Source organism: Schistocerca nitens, chromosome 9, assembly GCF_023898315.1.
Source record: "Schistocerca nitens isolate TAMUIC-IGC-003100 chromosome 9, iqSchNite1.1, whole genome shotgun sequence".
NCBI classification, from domain to species: Eukaryota; Metazoa; Arthropoda; class Insecta; order Orthoptera; family Acrididae; genus Schistocerca; species Schistocerca nitens.
Genome location: NC_064622.1, coordinates 239,338,426 through 239,356,924, shown reverse-complemented (window position 1 = coordinate 239,356,924; position 18,499 = coordinate 239,338,426). Strand labels below are relative to the sequence as shown.

At 44.7% G+C, this 18,499-nt stretch overlaps 1 long non-coding RNA gene across 1 annotated transcript in view; it reads right to left on the bottom strand.

The window, feature by feature from the left end:
* Positions 1 to 1,894: 1,894 nt before the first annotated feature.
* LOC126202936 (uncharacterized) overlaps positions 1,895 to 18,499 on the bottom strand; it is a 30,840-nt gene continuing 14,235 nt past the window's right edge. The window contains exon 2 of the long non-coding RNA XR_007540204.1: positions 1,895 to 2,236. This is a non-coding gene — a long non-coding RNA (uncharacterized LOC126202936). The remainder of the gene's footprint in view (positions 2,237 to 18,499) is intronic.

The window sequence follows — 18,499 nt, the reverse complement described above, 5'->3', positions numbered from 1 at the left end:
ATGGACGAGTTTGGGGCAAAGCTTTCTGATGTACGCAAATTCTGGACGGAGGTGAAGAAAGACGCTCGCCTTGCCGGTACAGAGGCAGCAGGTGCGAAGAACATCGCTCTTGCTACTGACATCCGAGCAAAACGAGCGAGCTCCATGGCAAAAAAGTGTCTGAAAGCCTTGGCCGAGGGACATAAGGCAGTGACGGCCAACACGGAGAATGTTGCCAAAGTAAACGACCGACTAGATCAAAAGAGCAAAAGTTGTATACAAAGACTCCGAGACCTTGCACGGCGGAACAGTTCCCTATCTGTGAAACTTGAACGGCACGAGTGATGCCATCGGTTGGTTCACAGAGCAGTGCGATGCATGTCACGTCTTCTTCCGAGTGTTGTGCACACACACGCGATACCTCTCAGCTGATGGGTAGATACTTTCCCGGAGAATTTTGGTAGCTGTGACGGCCAAATCGCCGTGACGGAATATGACAGATTCCCAAATGCGAGGGTAGAACCTACGTTCGACTAGAAGCATTTTCTGTCCGTCCCAAAATTTCAAAATTTTAAGGAAAATGGCGGCGGCTTGCATCCTAAAATTTTAATACGACAATTCATCCAGTCGTTACCATCTTCATGGCCCCTCAGTCCGAAGCTGGAATTTATCTGCGCACATATTGTGGGAACGGCCGCCGAAAAAATGCGAGATGTCGCGGTAGAGTGCAGCACATTCGAAGAGTTCAAGGAAGCTTTTCTCGCTACCTACTGGTCACGTGAAATGCAGGACAGAACAAAACAGGGTATTATGATGTGGCCTGAACTCGAATCTTCGGGATACAAATGACTGGTAAAAATGTTATAGGCGATATTAAAGAAGAACCAGTTCTAGGACGCACCCAGCAGTCCGTCGGAGATTATTCGTTTCTGTTTCTCAAAGCTCCCCACGCACTACCAACGGCCATTCGTCGGTAGGGGCGGAGGCAACATTGAAACTTTCAATTGTCTAGTCAGTGAGCTGGAATTGATATATGGGAGGCAGAACGTAAGCGATAAACGCAGAACAAGGATTGGCACACTGAGCCATACGCTCCACAGGGAGGCTCAGAGGGAAGTGCACCTCAACCCGACTGCAGAAACTACGGGTACCAGAGCCGAGCAGGATATAATGTGTGGCACTACGATCGTAACTGGCGGGAGTGGGAACAGAACCAGCAAGCTTCTGGAGGTTAGCGCGGTACAGACACGAATCAGCAGGTAGGAGAGGTGATTGGGATTCGTCCGCCCAATCCCTCTCACAACACACCTAACTGTAGCCCTCCGCGAATACCTTCGTTGCCAAACTTGGACGAAACCATATACACATGGTTGGTAATGAAGACATACAGGTCATATTAATGGAGGAGAAATATGTAGTCAGCGGTGATTATCTCCATCTGGTAATGTCAGTAACGATAGCAGACGTAATAATTAAAGTTATTGTGGACAGTGGTAGTAACATAACGGCCATTTCGGAACATGCTTTCCGCGGAGCATGGAAACTGGCCCATGCTTGCCACGACCAACACGCAAATTAAAGGGGCAATAGCTCGAAGAGCGGCCGAGGTCAATATTCAGGCTAGGATTGACTTTGAGTGTCAAGGACACCGCCTGGAGACTAATTTTATAGTAGTACCAAACCTCGCCATTACGATGTCCCAAGATATAACGGGGATTTTTTTTCGTGAAATCGAAAACGCATACCCTCTATTTTTTTCTAATTGACCTTAATAACTCACATACTAAATATTATTATAATTAAATTATTATAACACGTACCGACTTGACACTAAACATGAAACTTGAAAACTTTTACTATGTGGGAATGGAGGGATTCTGGAACTTAATGATTGTTTGGTAAATAAAACACCAAGTTGCCCAAATCGTGTTTATTCACTATTTAACATGTAAAAACATTAGTCTCTAAATTTTCGTTTCAAAGTTTGTTTTCTGCAGCCAGGATAAATCTTTAGGTGTTCTTGTAGGCAACGTAACAAAAATTGTTTTTGTTCCTCCTCAACCGAGATTACACAATGAAAGTCTTGACCGCTCTTTCAGCTGTATCATTCACTGCTTTTCGAGCTGAAATCTTCTTTCTGGTTTCTTGAAAGGAAGCATTGTTCGACCACATGGCAGGACATTCGTGGAGAAAACTGTCATCAATTTTAAGAGCAATGACATGCTTATGACAGAAATGAAGTCGTAGATGTTTTTCTCTGTAATTAAGAGAGAACAAACCAGTTAACAAAATTGCGATGTAAATAGAAAACTGAAGAAACAACGTCTCTATTCATTTATTTAACTCACCATACAATGGACCGCAAAGTTCTTCCTTCGAAGGAATGCAACGTTTAGCACGAGGTGATAAATTATCTTTGGTTAAATTTTCAACCATTTCTACTTTTGTTTCTAGATCCACATCATCGTCAAACAGCGTGACAAGACAGAAACTTCATCAGCAAAATACCATAAATGCTGGCTTATATTCTGTAGAGCTGCGTTCGAGATATCTTTATCTATTTTTTCGTATGCCTTCATTGCCTTCAAAAAGCACAAATCTTGGTGGGGTGCCTTTACTGCCAAAATACACATGGCTTGACGTAGGATGTCACGATGAACAGGCAAACGTCAAACGGCGCTACCTTCTCCCTGCTCGAAATTTTTAACTGAGCACGAAGTAATGATATTTTTAGGGAATATATAGCTCTCGCCATCCATCGAGCTTGGTGTATGGCACCTGGAGGCCGTATCTTGAATTTTCTGTCTGTATCTCCAACTAAAAATACAACAGAAAGCTCTATCAGCTCTGGTAATCATCTCTGATTACTTCCTTTGTCAGTTCAGTGCGGTAAAACTCAAGCAGATTGCCAATTTCTGAAACAGTCAGGTGCATTGCGACCTTTTGTTTGTAGCACTGTATGTTATCTGGATCTACACTTTTCCAGTTATCTCGGAACTTTTTGAAGAGTGTAATATCAGGACTTGTTGTCACTGAACTGATTTTTGCCTGGAACACGTTTTTTAACACTAGTTCATAGACGTGGTGGCGGCAAGGAAAACGAATGACACTTCTGTTAATTTTTTGCTCAAGTAACACACAGGCACCATTGATATGACCTGTATTTGAAGCTGTAGTATCACAACAAAAAAACTGCACTCTGTCTTCGAGATTACAGACCACAATCGCGTTCCAAACAGCTTTCACCTGGTAGCAGCAGAGATTTCCCGAATGTTGGCAGACGGTTTTATGGAGACCAGGAGGTCGGTGTACAATAGCCCAGTCCGTGTTGTGGAGACGAAAGGCGGGACGATTCGCCGTGTTCTTGGCTATTGGCAGATAAATACGATAATCGAGATGGAAACAGACAGACCAGAGGCGCTGGAAGAGCTGCTCCAGAATTTCCATGGTGTTATCGTGTTTTCGTCCATAGATCTGCGGAGTAGCTTTTGGCAGATTCAATTACACCCGGAATGTCGAAAGTACACCACGTTCCTCGCATTCAGTAGATGTTATCAGTTCCAAAGACTGCCATTCGATCGGAACATTTCGTCTGTGGCCTTCATTAGGGGAATTCATGGGATAATGAGTGACTTCCTTAAGGAATGTGTCACACATACGTTGAAAACCTGCTGATACCAGAGAAAATGTGGCGAGACAACAATGTAGTTATCATAGAAGTCCTTAAAACATTCCGTGATTATGGGGTCACAGTTAACGTCGAGAAATCATGTTTCAGGGCCACCAGTGTCAAATTCCTGGGACAGGTCATTACGACAGAGGGGATATCCCCTAACCCAGAAAAAATAGAAGCAATAGCAAAATTCCAACTTTTGACGACCGAACGACAACCAAGCTGTTTTCTAGGTGTCATAAATTTCTATCAGCATTTCATCGATACAAATACCTTGAGTAACCCTTGTCGAACCAAACTCACCGGCAAGAAAACACTGTGGGTATTGGACGAAGAAGAGGAAAACAATTTCAGGCTCCGATACTATCAAACCAAACATAGCAGAGGACTTCTGCATGGTGACAGACAGTGCGTATTCGGGGCTTGGAGTGATGATTTTTCAAAGATATTTGGAAGGAGGCAACTTCATGTGGAAAACTATAGCATTTGTTAGCCAAGTTCTCACCAAAAGCGAAAGAACTACTCGGTGACGGAGTTGGAGGCGCTTGATATGGTGGGGGCTTCCAGAAGCTTAGGTATTTCTTGTTTGGACGTAGACCCAAGGTCTACCCAGACCACAAAGCTCTTGAATTCCTGCTCATGGCGAAGCTGTCTCATGAACGGCTCAGGAGGTGGGTTCTCCAGCTTCAGGAGTATGATTTCGAGATTGTCCACATAAAAGGTAGCACCAATGTAATAGCTGACGCTCTGTCTCGGTCACCCATTGGCTTCGAGGAAGTCAATGATAATGACCTAGAGGGTGACCACTTTTGCATTTATTACGTATGGAAAGTCGCATTCGAAGAGAATGTCTCTACGAGTATGCAATGTACCAGGGAGGAGAAGGGCAAAGATTCAGGGCTCCTGAACTTAAGAGAAGTGGAAGAACCGGAGAGAGGTTGAAATCCGTCAGTTCTACCTTCTTTGGAAAGGAATTCTGTTTCACAGAGGAAGAATGGAGGATACCCTATGGCGCCTGTACCTACCAGAGCACCTTTTAGAGAAAGTTGTCTGGAGACTCATTACAGTTACGGGCATATTGGAGCTCGGAAGTGTAACTTGAAGTTGCAGTCTCTTGCGCACTTCAACAACTTGGAGAGGAGAATCCGCCGCATCCTGTCGGTGTGCAAATCATGCCAAAAGGCAAAACACACCACCACAAGCATGCAGGCAACCCTCTTCCCCATTGTACCCCGGAAACTCAAACCTCTAGCAGCGACGGACCTCATGGGCCCTTTACCTCGCAGTAATAGAGCGTACTGTTACATCCTCGTCTTGTGGAGCTGAAGTCGAAATTCGTAACGTTGACGCCTCTTAAGAGGGTGACAGCGAGGACGGTGTTGTGGCCTCTAACGATTTCCTGCTGCAAGTGAGACAAGTCGAGAAGATCATCTAGGGCAACGGTCCACAGTTTCAATCGAGGGAATGGAAGGAGGTGTTAAAGAAACACAAAATGCTTATCTCCTCCCACCATCCAAGTCCGAATCCCGCGGAGGGCGTCGTAAAGGAACTGGGTAATCTCTGCAGGATATACTGCAATAAGCAACATACGACGTAGAATATTTTCCTGCATTACTTTCAGGAAATACTCAATGAGGTGCATCACGGCGTGACACAATTCACACCTGTGACAGTATTGAGGAATCAGCAGCCAAAGGACCTGATTAGAACCATTGTTGATCACCCTGCGAGGACGTGGGAACAACATAAGAGACTGGTGGAGGAAGCGCTCTGTAGAATTTAGGCAGCCGCACACAGGAAAATTCGGGCTGACAAGACTGCACGAGTACGACAGTTCCACATTGGAGATAATCCTTCCGGCTGTCTAATAAGGTAAAATATCAATGCCACAAGTTCTTCGCAGTGTATAACGGGCCTTTCCATGTTCACAGAATCACTCACGAGAATGCCATGGAACTGAAGTCATTGAAGACTAAAAGGTCGATCGGCCTTCACCCCGTATGTTACGTGAAGCACATCATAAAATAGGGTCTTCGTAATGTATCACACATCTGTCTAGTAGTTTGGTAAATGTAACTGTGTAAAAATTAGGTGTAACATAGGGTTTATTTTTGGTTGTATGGGTTGAGTGAAAACAAGTCTGTAATGGGCATTTGTGTCTGACTACTGCATTTTCAGTGTCGCATCCAACTTAAAATTGTGTTTATTTTGTTTGTTTTTTGTTCTATGACTGCTTTTCTCATGGAACACTGATCTGGAATGTGAACGCCATAGCCGGCCGGAGTGGCCGAGCGGTTCTAGGCGCTACAGTCTGGAACCGCGGGACCGCTACGGTCGCAGGTTCGAATCCTGCCTCGGGCATGGATGTGTGTGATGTCCTTAGGTTCTAGGGGACTGATAACCTCATACGTTAAGTCCCATAGTGCTCAGAGCCATTTGAGCCATTTTTTTTGAACGCCATAATTATAAAAATGGTATTTATCTGTGTTTTTGTGAGCGAATGCATTCTGTTTCTGGGGTCATGACTGATACATGGGTGATCTCGGCCTTTGTGTTCTTGATGGGGGCATCGTCATCTGGCATGTGTGAATCCTGGGCCGGTCTTGTGTCTCTGGTGGTGTTGTGGGGTGCTTACTACTCTTACGAATGCTTATGACAGTGAGTGGGCATACATTCGTTGCGTTGCATCTATCTCTTGATCAGTTTCGAGTGCGTATGGGCACGGCCTTGAGTGTTGCGCCAGTTATTTTTGTGGTGTTTTCTCGAGTGTGCTCACCACGCTTGAGTTGCGTGTGCTGAATTCGGACTCGTGAAATGCTTAGGAGGCCGTCGAGCCCGCCTTCGCCACTGTGCGTTGAGGTCATACTTTCGTGTTATGACAGGGCTGAGTCACCTCCACGTTTAAATACACGTGTGTGTGTGCAACCTCATCGTGGAGAAAAGATAGTGGAGAATAGTGATTCACACCCCAACAAAAAAAAAATCGAGACATGGGACTGGACTCCGTATTTCCCACGCTTATCAGTTACGTCTCATTGTAGGGATAATTACGTTTTATTGCTTGTGTTTCTTGGCTCTTGGTATAACCGCACACGTCTGGACGTTTTTCCAGCTTTCCTTTTGGAGTTTTAAAGTCTACTAAGCATTTCGTCCTCGGAGTTACAGGAATACACAAACATAGAAACCTGGAGAATCGGAGGCCGGCCGGCGTGGCCGCGTGGTTCATGGCGCTACAGTCTGGAACCGCGCGACCGCTACGGTCGCAGGTTCGAATCCTGCCTCGGGCATGGATGCGTGTGATGTCCTTAGGTTAGTTAGGTTTAATTAGTTCCAAGTTATAGGGGACTGATGACCTCAGAAGTTAAGTCCCATAGCTCTCAGAGCCATTTGAACCATTTTTTTTGGAGAATCGGAGAAGAACTGCCATTGAAACATGAATATCTCGGAGAGACGGGGGAGACGACACTTCACGACTCGGTTGTTGCAGATTGGGCCAGATGGACACCTAAGTATCGAAATTTTATTTCCCTTCATGCAGATTGTACTGTTGGTATTCACTGTCTTTATTCTGTTGTCCCTTTATTTTGTTACTGTGGACCCCTGCACGTGTCTTGAAATTGTTCACAGATCTGCCAGGCGCCATCACCACGATGGAAGACTACGTTTTTAGACTTACTGTTGCATTTGGGCTTAATCATCTAGTTCTGCATGTTAGATTTAGTCGCCATTTTTTATTACCACCGTGAATGCCAGAATGTTTAGGATATAAAAGTTGTTGCAGGGTAGTATTTAAGCACAATTAGTGCCTAAGGCCTGCAAATTTACATATAAGGTAATTTGCAAGGGGTACCCCTGTCTACTGTTAGACATTAGAGTAATGTTTGTGATTTTTCATGTCTACTGCCAAGTGCCATATATTCATATTTTGTTTTATCTATATATATGGTAGTAATCCATGAATAAATATTTTAATCTATGCCGTGATTTTAGTATCATCTACATTGTAATTTTTTTTAGTAATAATCTGACGTGCTAGTGCAACTATGTACAAGACTTTGTAAAAGGTTTGGATAGTGTACTAATTGGCTTTCAGTGAGGACTGTTCAGGTGCTGTTCATGGAGGTACGAAGAGGTCGGAGGAGAAACCGGCCGCCACTGGATGAGGCTAAGGCCATTTGAGAGAAGCAGGTGGTGTAACCCACCAGTCAACTGGCACGGTAGACAGCGCTGCGACAAGCAGATGACCAGGGCTACCCCTGCTGGGAGAAGTGGACATTGGCTACCACGTGCTACGCTAGCCTTCGCTGACAGGTGACGCGAGAGAAGTAACCTTGGAGGATCCCTGAGTGTGGACCGCTGTCTGCTGGTGTGCACTTTCTCTCTTTGTGGGACGAGCTGACGCCAGCCAGTGGTCCGGCCTGACTAGCTGCATGAACTGGAAGGGGCAGCGCATGGGGCACGTCGCTGTCAACGCGACTACCCGAGAACAACGCCCACGTAGGGGCATCCCCATCGGCCGAGGGACGTCCTGGAGCGCCTCTTACATGCTGCCAGACAGTTGATGGCGTGGTGTGGTCCGTGTGACTACCCAGTCTGTTCCAGCCTCCAGCACCTAGCAGCTGTACGAGACGTGCCATCTGATCCTCCTGTCGGCGCGCCACCATGAGGGAAAAGTCAGATGTAACACAGTGTGACAAACGGTGGCTGTCATGTGTGCAGTTGGTCCTCGTGTGGGCATGGTCTGTGTGACCGCCCGCAACCCACAGTGGCCAGCGGCATTAATGGGTTGCGATGTGCGTCTAGTGCCTTGCCTCACGGCCACCGACGCCCACACCCACCGAATCACGTGTGGTCCTGGTCTGTAAGACCGCCCACAACTCTCGCAAGACTACTGTGCCGTCTACCTGTGTTATGTAGTGTCTTGTGCAAAAGAATTCTGTCAACATTTACACAAGATAGGTCGAGTCCAAGGACGCTAACATCCACAACTTATTATATGCACAAATGTTGACTGACATTTCGTTTCTTGTCATCATCCATTTCACTGATGAACACTATAATTGTCTGTTTGCTTCCCTGTCATAGATTTAAGTAGGTCTCATTTTTGTTTTGGCAACCAGTATACCACAACAGGCCACTGTCGGTCAGTCTCTGCTTTAAACAATGCTAGTTTTGTGTTTTCATGTAACGTTAACATCAGATTCGATTTGTTTTTTTGTGTATCCTGGATAATTTGTTTTCCTATGTATCCTCACCAGCTTTTCACTTTTTTTTATCTTATGGGACTTAACTGCTAAGGTCATCAGTCCCTAAGCTTAAACACTACTTAACCTAAATTATCCTAAGGACTGGAATCTCCGCTGGGACCAGCCGCACAGTCCATGACTGCAGCGCCTTAGACCGCTCGCCTAATCCCGCGCGGCAGCTTTTCACTTACTGTTAGTCTTGTAATACAACATATTTCTCACGTATAAATTGTGACACACGTTTCGTAAATCCAGCTGCACATGTATTAATGAAAGGTGAGTGCAAGTTGTGTAGTAGTCATGTCTCATGAATGAATCAGTACAAAAGGATATCAGGCCATGTCTTTTCTTCGCTCAGGGATACTGAAAGTATGTGGTCACTTTTCACATAGGGAGGAATGTCCTTTGTAAGGATTTCCCCTTTCCTTCTTCTACTGAATGTGTGTGTTTGCACAGCTAAACTATGCATTGTTAACGAAGTAAGTCTGGATGTTAGCCAGACGATATGGTCCATGGAACTGACAATGGTAACACCCAGCAGTGCTCAACTATCTTGCAACTGGAGGAGAGGATGTGTGTGCGCACGTGGGTATCCACGTGAATGAATGAGCATCACTTGAGGTACAAGGATAAAATTGGCTGTGATGTTTGCAATATTCGCCTCCATGACCTCTGCCCTTTCTTGCTTCACCACGACTAGTGGTTGCTATGATGTTTTAATTCAGACATTTTCCTTGTGTTATGTCACACCATCCCTTACCTTAAGTGAGCCACAAATGGCGCAAAATGATCTACTGTGAGTGGGGGGTAATGAAAGATGGCCACTGCCGTGGTAATACCCGTCAAGTGCTTCCCCTTTCATTTTGTGTTGATGATTATCATACCGTTTTATTCGCCTTTGGTGTACCTGAATTTTCCCTGACTGATATTAATCAGATGGACTATTAGGGTTAGGAAACTTCCTGGCAGATTAAAACTGTGTGCCGGACCGAGACTCGAACTCGGAACCTTTGCCTTTCGCGGGCAAGTGCTCTGCCAATTGAGCTACCCAAGCACGACTCACGCCCCGTCCTCACAGCTTTACTTCTGCCAGTACCTCGTCTCCTACTATCCAAACTTTACAGAAGCTCTCCTGCGAACTCTACAGAACTAGCACTCTTGAAAGAAAGGATATTGCGGAGACATGGCCAGGCCACAGCCTGGGGGATGTTTCTAGAATGAGATTTTCACTCTGCAGCGGAGTGTGCACTGATATGAAACTTCCTCGCATATTAAAACTGTGTGCCGGACCTAGACTCGAACTCGGGACCTTTGCCTTTCGCGGGCAAGTGCTCTGCCAACTGGGCTACCCAAACGAGGTACTGGCAGAAGTAAACCTGTGAGGACGGGGCGTGAGTCGTGCTTGGGTAGCTCAACTGGCAGAGCACTTGCCCGCGAAAGGCAAAGGTCCCGAGTTCGAGTCTCGGTCCGGCACACAGTGTTAATCTGCCAGGAAGTTTCATATCAGCGCACACTCCGCTGCAGAGTGAGAAACTCATTCTATTAGGGTTAGGGTAAACCACTGATTTATCTCGCAGTACTTGTATGACTTGAGTAGAGGTAGTAGAATTAAATTCCGTTTTAGAGACAGATTTTTGGACGGTGGAGGTGACCATTGCCTTAGGGCAGCTGTAGAATTTTCCCCGAGCAGCAAGCAAGTTCGAAGATTCCTTTGCCGTCACCAAAGCGGACCGTGGGCCTAGCAGGCTGTGGTTTATTGGCCTGATTTGTTCCACTAGCGTCCAAGCAAGAGGATGGGAATGTCGTGGCTGAATGCGAAATGACACTTCTTTAGAAGCTGGTGGCGCCGGCTTTTCCTGGCACCTGCCTAACCACCTTATTAGCGAGTGGATGTGGTGTGGGAGTCTGGTAACCTTATCCCATGTGCGTGTCCAGGTAAAGCGGCGTCAGGCTGGCGCGTGGATAATGTGTTAATTACAAGAACAGCGTACCTTGTAAGATAGGACGACGAATTTCTCTGGACGTCGCATTTGTTCGATTCCGCCCTTCAGTATCTATGGAGGGAGGAGTTAGCTGTAAACATGTCCGGACACCTGGGCGAAGCTATATATTTTCGCGGACATGGTACAATCACTGGCGGATGTGGGGTCATCTTCCGCAGTACGACGCTTTGGCAGCGCCCGCAAGCAGACGACTGTGTCTCCTCTTTCACCGGATATATCGGTAATGTTGCGCAGCTTCAGCAAATTCAGAAGCCTATCAATCGTTTTCACAACCATCTTTTTTTCATAGCAGCCTTGTACTTGCAATAGTCACTCCCACTGTCCATTTCAGGCTTAATTATACACTCATGCTCATAAACTAAGGATAATGCTGATACATGGTGAAGCAACGCTGTGGTAGTCGGTTTGCGGATTTAAATCACCTCCGGGTATGCCCATGCGGTGCATTTGACTTGCGGTCGTCGCACGGTGGCGCTAGCAGCAGTCCACATACGCAGAGGTGTGTTGGTGCATGTCAGAATACGGTGCAATGAGTAAGTGTGCAGACGTTTTCAGACGTGCTAATGGTGACTGTGTGTTGAAAATGCCTCAAAGAACACATACTGATGACGTTATGAGCGGTAGAATACTAGGGTGACAGGAGGCTGGTCAAACATAGCAGGTCCTTGCACTGGCCCTATCTCACCATCAGTGCCCGCAGACGGTCACGGAGTACTGCAGGTAGCCTTGCTCGGGACCTTACCGCAGAGACTGGAACAATTGTTTCCAGACACACAGTCTACAGACGACTGAACAGACATGGTTTATTCGCCCGGAGACCTACAACGTGCATTCCGCTGACCCCTTGTCACAGGAGAGCCCGTAAAGCCTTGTGTCAAGAGCACAGTACACGGTCATTGCAACACTGGTCCCAGGTTATGTTCACGGACGAGTCCAGGTATAGCCTGAACATTGATTCTGGCCGGGTTTTCATCTGGCGCGAACCAGGAACCAGATACCAACCCCTTAATGTCCTTGAACGGGATCTGTATGGAGGTCGTGGTTTGATGGTGTGGGGTGGGATTATGATTGGTGCACGTACACCTCTGCATGTCTTTGACAGAGTAACTGTAACAGGTCAGGTGTATTGGGACGTCATTTTGCACCAGTATGTCCGCCTTTTCAGGGCTGCAGTGGGTCCCACCTTCCTCCTGATGGATTATAACGCACGGCTACACCGAGCTGCCTTCGTGAAGGAGTACCTTGAAACAGAAGACATCAGGCGAATGGAGTGGCCTGCCTGTTCTCCAGACCTAAACCCCATCGAGCACGTCTGGGATGTTCTCAGTCGACGTATCGCTGCACGTCTTCAAACCCCTAGGACACTTCAGGAGCTCTGACAGGCACTGGTGCAAGAATGGGAGGTTATACCCCAGCAACTGCTCGACCACCTGATCCAGAGTATGCCAACCCGTTGTGCGGCCTGTGTACGTGTGCGTGGAGATTATATCTCATATTGATGTCGGGGTACATGCGCAGGAATCAGTGGCGTTTTGTAGCACATGTGTTTCGGGACGGTTTTCTCAACTTACCACCAATACTGTGGACTTGCAGATCTGTGTCGTGTGTGTTCCCTATGTGCCTACGCTATTAGTACCAGTTTTGTCTAGTGCCATGTTATGTGGCGCCACATTCTGCAATTATCCTTAATTTATGAGCATGAGTGTATTTTGACATGACAGGCCAAACAGTGGAACGATACAGCAGAATGTGCTTGCCTACATTGGCTTCCTTCAACTCACAATAGCCAGTCTTCACTATACGTAAATTCCAGTTGGGTTCATCAAGTCTATTTCCAACCAACCTGAGTTCGTGTTAATGAAATGTGACACAGTTGGAGTTTCTGTGTATGTCTTTGTTCCCACTTGCCCTTGATACTAGTTAATAAATCTCTTTATGATACCATAGGTCTTTGTTATTAATTTTTCAATGACACACATTCTCATTCCCTATGATGTCATTGATTTTCTTGCGGGTCTGAAGGAATTAAATTAATTTTATGTCAAGTTAGCCAACTCAGGGGTGATCCTCACTGGGGCCACTAGTCAGATTTCCTTGCGCTATTGATAACCGTGGCACCTCTTGGATGTGATGATTACTATTTTTTAGTCGTTTGGCAGATGGAGAACTACCACCACCATAGGCTAGCTTGCACACTTAAATTTTGTAAACTTCACTAAAGTACCGTAATTCCAGCTGTTCTGCACTCAGCGCAATGTTTTTGTTTATTCATCTGTTTGTTGTGTAAGTCCTGAGTATTAAGAGCGTTGTAAATACTTTCGTTTGAAAATTTCCTGTGTGTGTGTGTGTGTGTGTGTGTGTGTGTGTGTGTGTGTGTGAGGGCTTTTTAAATTAATTGGCTGTTCAGTATAACATTATATACGAGAACACTTGTGGCTATGTCATCCACTCAATATCGCTCTCTCCCCCACTCTGTTCCCATTCCCTACTATGAGCTTCTCCCAGTTGCTTCTCCCTAAAACCACGGTATCCGCTCTCAACTGTGTGTGTGTGTGTGTGTGTGTGTGTGTGTGAGAGAGAGAGAGAGAGAGAGAGAGAGAGAGAGAGAAAGAGAGAGAGAGAGAGAGAGAGAGAGAGAGGGAGAGAGTGAGATAGAAAGGGAGACAAACAAATGGACAAACAGACAGAGAGAAAGAGGAAGAGAGAAACGGAGATAAAGGGAGGGAGAGAAAGTTAAAGTCTATATTGATGTTGGTGCAAGTGTACAGCGTAAGTTGACTGATTTATTCTGTACTTTCAAACATTGGAAAGTCCAGAATGGAATAACAACAATATAAGGAAATGTGTGGTCTTTACAGTGAGCAGCAATCTATCTTTTCCTTATTCTGTACTTTCATGCTCTTACATGTCTTTTGTATCTGATGTCAAACGTTCCTAGACATCTTCCAATGAACTTTTGCTGAACACTTCCACCGACACCAACATAAAATTACCAACTGAGACACAGACATGGAAATCATTACGTTAAATAATAAAACCCACATTCACACCCTACAATAAAACTACATATTTCATAAAACCAAAATACGAATGAAACAACTCGTAACTGATCAGTGCCACTTGGCAAATGACACACCTTTTAAAGGGCTTTTTAAATTAATTGGCTGTTCAGTATAATATTATATACGAGAACACCTGTGGCTATGTCATCCACTCAATATCGCTCTCTCCCCCACTCTGTTCCCATTCCCTACTATGAGCTTCTCCCAGTTGCTTCTCCCTAAAACCACGGTATCTGCCCTCAACTTTAACCCCCTATACTGACCAACACCCTTCCATCGTATATTTGATGAACATTTACTATACATTTTCTAGTTTCTACCCAGTCTCTCTCTCTTATTTTCCGCTCTCCCCTCCCTCCCTCAGTCGCAGTAAACTGCACGAAGAAGTTGAAGTTGTGAAACTGTTTTTAATGTGGAAATATATTACGGGATGTTGTCGCCAGTGGTCTGCGGAAGGTGCACGTGCCCGTCGACCTGGGACCGGACCGCAACGACGCACGGATGCACGCCAAGACCGTAGGATCCTACGCAGTGCCGTAGGGGACCGCACCGCCACTTCCCAGCAAATTAGGGACACTGCTGCTCCTGGGGTATCGGCGAGGACCATACGGAACCGTCTCCATGAAGCTGGGCTACGGTCCCGCACACCGTTAGGCCGTCTTCCGCTCACGCCCCAACATCGTGCAGCCCGCCTCCAGTGGTGTCGCGACAGGCGTGAATGGAGGGACGAATGGAGACGTGTCGTCTTCAGCGATGAGAGCCGCTTCTGCCTTGGTGCCAATGATGGTCGTATGCGTGTTTGGCGCCGTGCAGGTGAGCGCAACAATCAGGACTGCATACGACCGAGGCACACAGGGCCAACACCCGGCATCATGGTGTGGGGAGCGGTCATCGAACCCATCGTTCTACCATTCCTAGACCGGCAAGGGAACTTGCTGTTCCAACAGGACAATGCACGTCCGCATGTATCCCGTGCCACCCAACGTGCTCTAGAAGGTGTAAGTCAACTAACCTGGCCAGCAAGATCTCCGGATCTGTCCCCCATTGAGCATGTTTGGGACTGGATGAAGCGTCGTCTCACGCGGTCTGCACGTCCAGCACGAACGATGGTCCAACTGAGGCGCCAGTTGGAAATGGCATGGCAAGCCGTTCCACAGGACTACATCCAGCATCTCTACGATCGTCTCCATGGGAGAATAGCAGCCTGCATTGCTGCGAAAGGTGGATATACACTGTACTAGTGCCGACATTGTGCATGCTCTGTTGCCTGTGTCTATGTGCCTGTGGTTCTGTCAGTGTGATCATGTGATGTATCTGACCCCAGGAATGTGTCAATAAAGTTTCCCCTTCCTGGGACAATGAATTCACGGTGTTCTTATTTCAATTTCCAGGAGTGTATATAAACAAAAAATGACAAGCGTTATCTGTTGTAGCATAAGACTGACATGTTGAAAAGAAAGAAATAGTCAATTTGTAATTTAGCATAAGCAGCTAATATAGTAAATGATACATCAAATAGAGACCATATATAGAAGCCTAAAATATATAATTGTCAGTATCTAAAATATGTACACAGGTAGTTTGCGACAGGCAAAGTAAGGACAGGGTATAACAGATGATAGTAAAATATATATTACGTAAGAACGATGGTTAGATTATTCTCCCATCATGGGCTGGGAAGATCTCATGTTATTGTAATACATGGTTTTGCCAGAGGGCAAATAAACACAATTTCTCATATTTCATACCACAGAAAAAAAGTAAAGGTAGATTAAGAAAAGTTCCAACAGTTGTTTCCTATAACAAAAGAAAGGCATGTTTAAAACAAAGTACGCAATATATCATGAGGCAATAATCAGTTTATAATTTAGCATCATGGACCTAAGGTCATCTTACGTAAACGGCGCTGCTAGAGCTAAAATATGGCAACTCATGCATCAAGTAAAATATATACAACAGTGTAAAATATAAGGTCGTCAATATTGAAAATGGTAACAGATGTAGTTCGGTGCAGCAAATATGAATGACAAGGTGTAACAATCACATCACGGTGAAATATAAAATTTATAATAAAGTAACAGTTTATTCTCATATCACCGTCTGAGAAAATCAAACGTGCTACTGGCGACTAAAATGGGGGGAGTGATGGATTGATTAAATAACAAGGCTGGCTAAAGGGCAAGGCTGTCAATAAATTAAAACATTTAAAGCATTTAAAACCTTAACAAAAATTATACGCTGCAACAAACGTAAGTGGCGGGCGTGAGTTCCGGATATCAACAGAATAGACAATAACATAGTTACTCTAGAATCATGGTCTGAAGCAGTCTCACATAAAATGTGCTCCAGTGGCAAACAAAACAGATGAGAGCCACTCAGTCATTTGTAGTGGCAAAACCAAGTGTAACATTTCAAATCATGTTGTTAAATATTAAAAATATAAAGGCATATTATTTACCTTATTAACATTGAGGATCACAACGTTTGATTTGTGGGGCGTTCAACTGCGCGGTCATCAGCGCCCGGAAAAATTCCCAGTCTGTACACAATCCAATCTAGCTACTTTCACGACTGATGATAGAATGATGAGGACAAAACAAACACCCAGTTCCCGGGCTGAGAAAATCCCCAACCCGGCCGGAAATCGAACCTGTGACACCGTGGTCCAGAGGTAGGAACGCTAGCCACTTTTTCTGGTCTCGTTTTGTTCTATATTGTTCGATGGATTTGTTCTGGGCTTGCGTCCGATGACACTCGTTTAGGTTCTTCGTTAGTGCGTTCACTAAGTTTATTATTATTATTATTATTACAGAGAGTAGCTAACCCTCTGACCGAACACACTGAGCTAGCGTGCCACTAGACCACGAGCAGCGGACATTAACAGTGGACTATTTATTTACAAACAGTGAGGAATGAGGATGTTCTCCGCAGAATCAGCAAGGAAAGGAATCTATGGGAAACACTAACAAGAACAACGGACAGGATGAGAGGACGTCTTTCAAGAGATTAGGGAATAACTTCCATGGTACTAGAGGGAGCTGTAGAGGGTAAAAACTGTGGAGGAAGACAGAGATTGGAATCCATCCAGCAAATAATTTAGGACATACTGCTCTTCTGAGATGACAAGTTTGGCACCGGAGAAGAATTCGTGATCAGCTGCATGAAAAAAAAGTAACACTTTTGCATCAAACAGGCTACAAATTTTTAATATTTTTTTTTTTCTACGGAATTGAATGAGTTGTTTAGAAGGAACATTTTCAGTTTAATTTCAAATTTGCATGTGTCATCTTTCATACATATATCATTGTACGGACGATCAAAGATTGTTGTAGCAGCGTCGTTCACCCCTATGTCAGTTGTAACGGATAATTATTTTCTGTTCGAATATTATAACTATCGATGTCATTATTGCTTCTGATATCTAATGGAATATTTATAACAAATTTCACTAGAGTAAGTTCGCACTGGGTTGTTGTAGCTGAAATAGCTGTCACCTCAAACAGTGTTTTACAAGACGGCCGAAGATGAGCACGACATATTGTTCTTATGGCACGTTCTCGTGCAATGAACACTTCCCTTCTTGAAGATGAGTCACCTCAGGGTATATTCCGTACGACATTTAAATTCTCGTCCATTCAAGCACATATAACCAAGAATTTTGGAGAGTTGCTGACTAACAACTGCTTATGATTTAAAATTATTGCTGGTGTTGCACCAACTGATATGAAAAATTGAATATCCTACTCACATTTTCCACGTTACTTGTTGAGAGCATTAGTGAGCATATTACTTAGAACAAGAATACTTCTTTCAGTTCTCATATGAAGTTTCCACTGAGTATTCGATATCGATGGCCCATATATATATATATATATATATATATATATATATATATATATATATATATATATATATATATATGACTAGTCACTCGAAGCAGAAATATCCGTCAAATAGTTAATGCGAGAAATGATTGTAATTAACTTTATAATTGATTTTGCTGCGTTTTCCAGAGATTCAGTGGAAGTTCTTTTGCTGAAAACCACTCAGTACTCCTTAAGCACATTATTTAAAATTTCTTCCATTGCTTTATGGCTCTTGGGATTGATTATAATACTTACCAGCCGCAAAAAGAGCCAATTTTCCTCTATGTGCGTTACATGAAGGATCATTAAAATATATGAGAAACAACAAAGAACCCTATATTGAGCTCTGTGGATTCCTTTAAGGTTTTTCCATCACCCTGATGTATTTGTTTCAAAAATTTTTATTCACGGTTGCTGGAAGCTGACCTGGAGGAAAATGCTTGAATCTGTAATAAATGTGGGAATGTGGTAGGCAATGCTGACCTGGATTGGTAGAAGAAAGAAAAACATACATTTACATCATTTAAGAGGTACTGACAATGGTGACTGGAACAAAAAAAATGGCTCTGAGCACTATGGGACTCAACTGCTGAGGTCATAAGTCCCCTAGAACTTAGAACTACTTAAACCTAACTAACCTAAGGACAACACACACATCCATGCCCGAGGC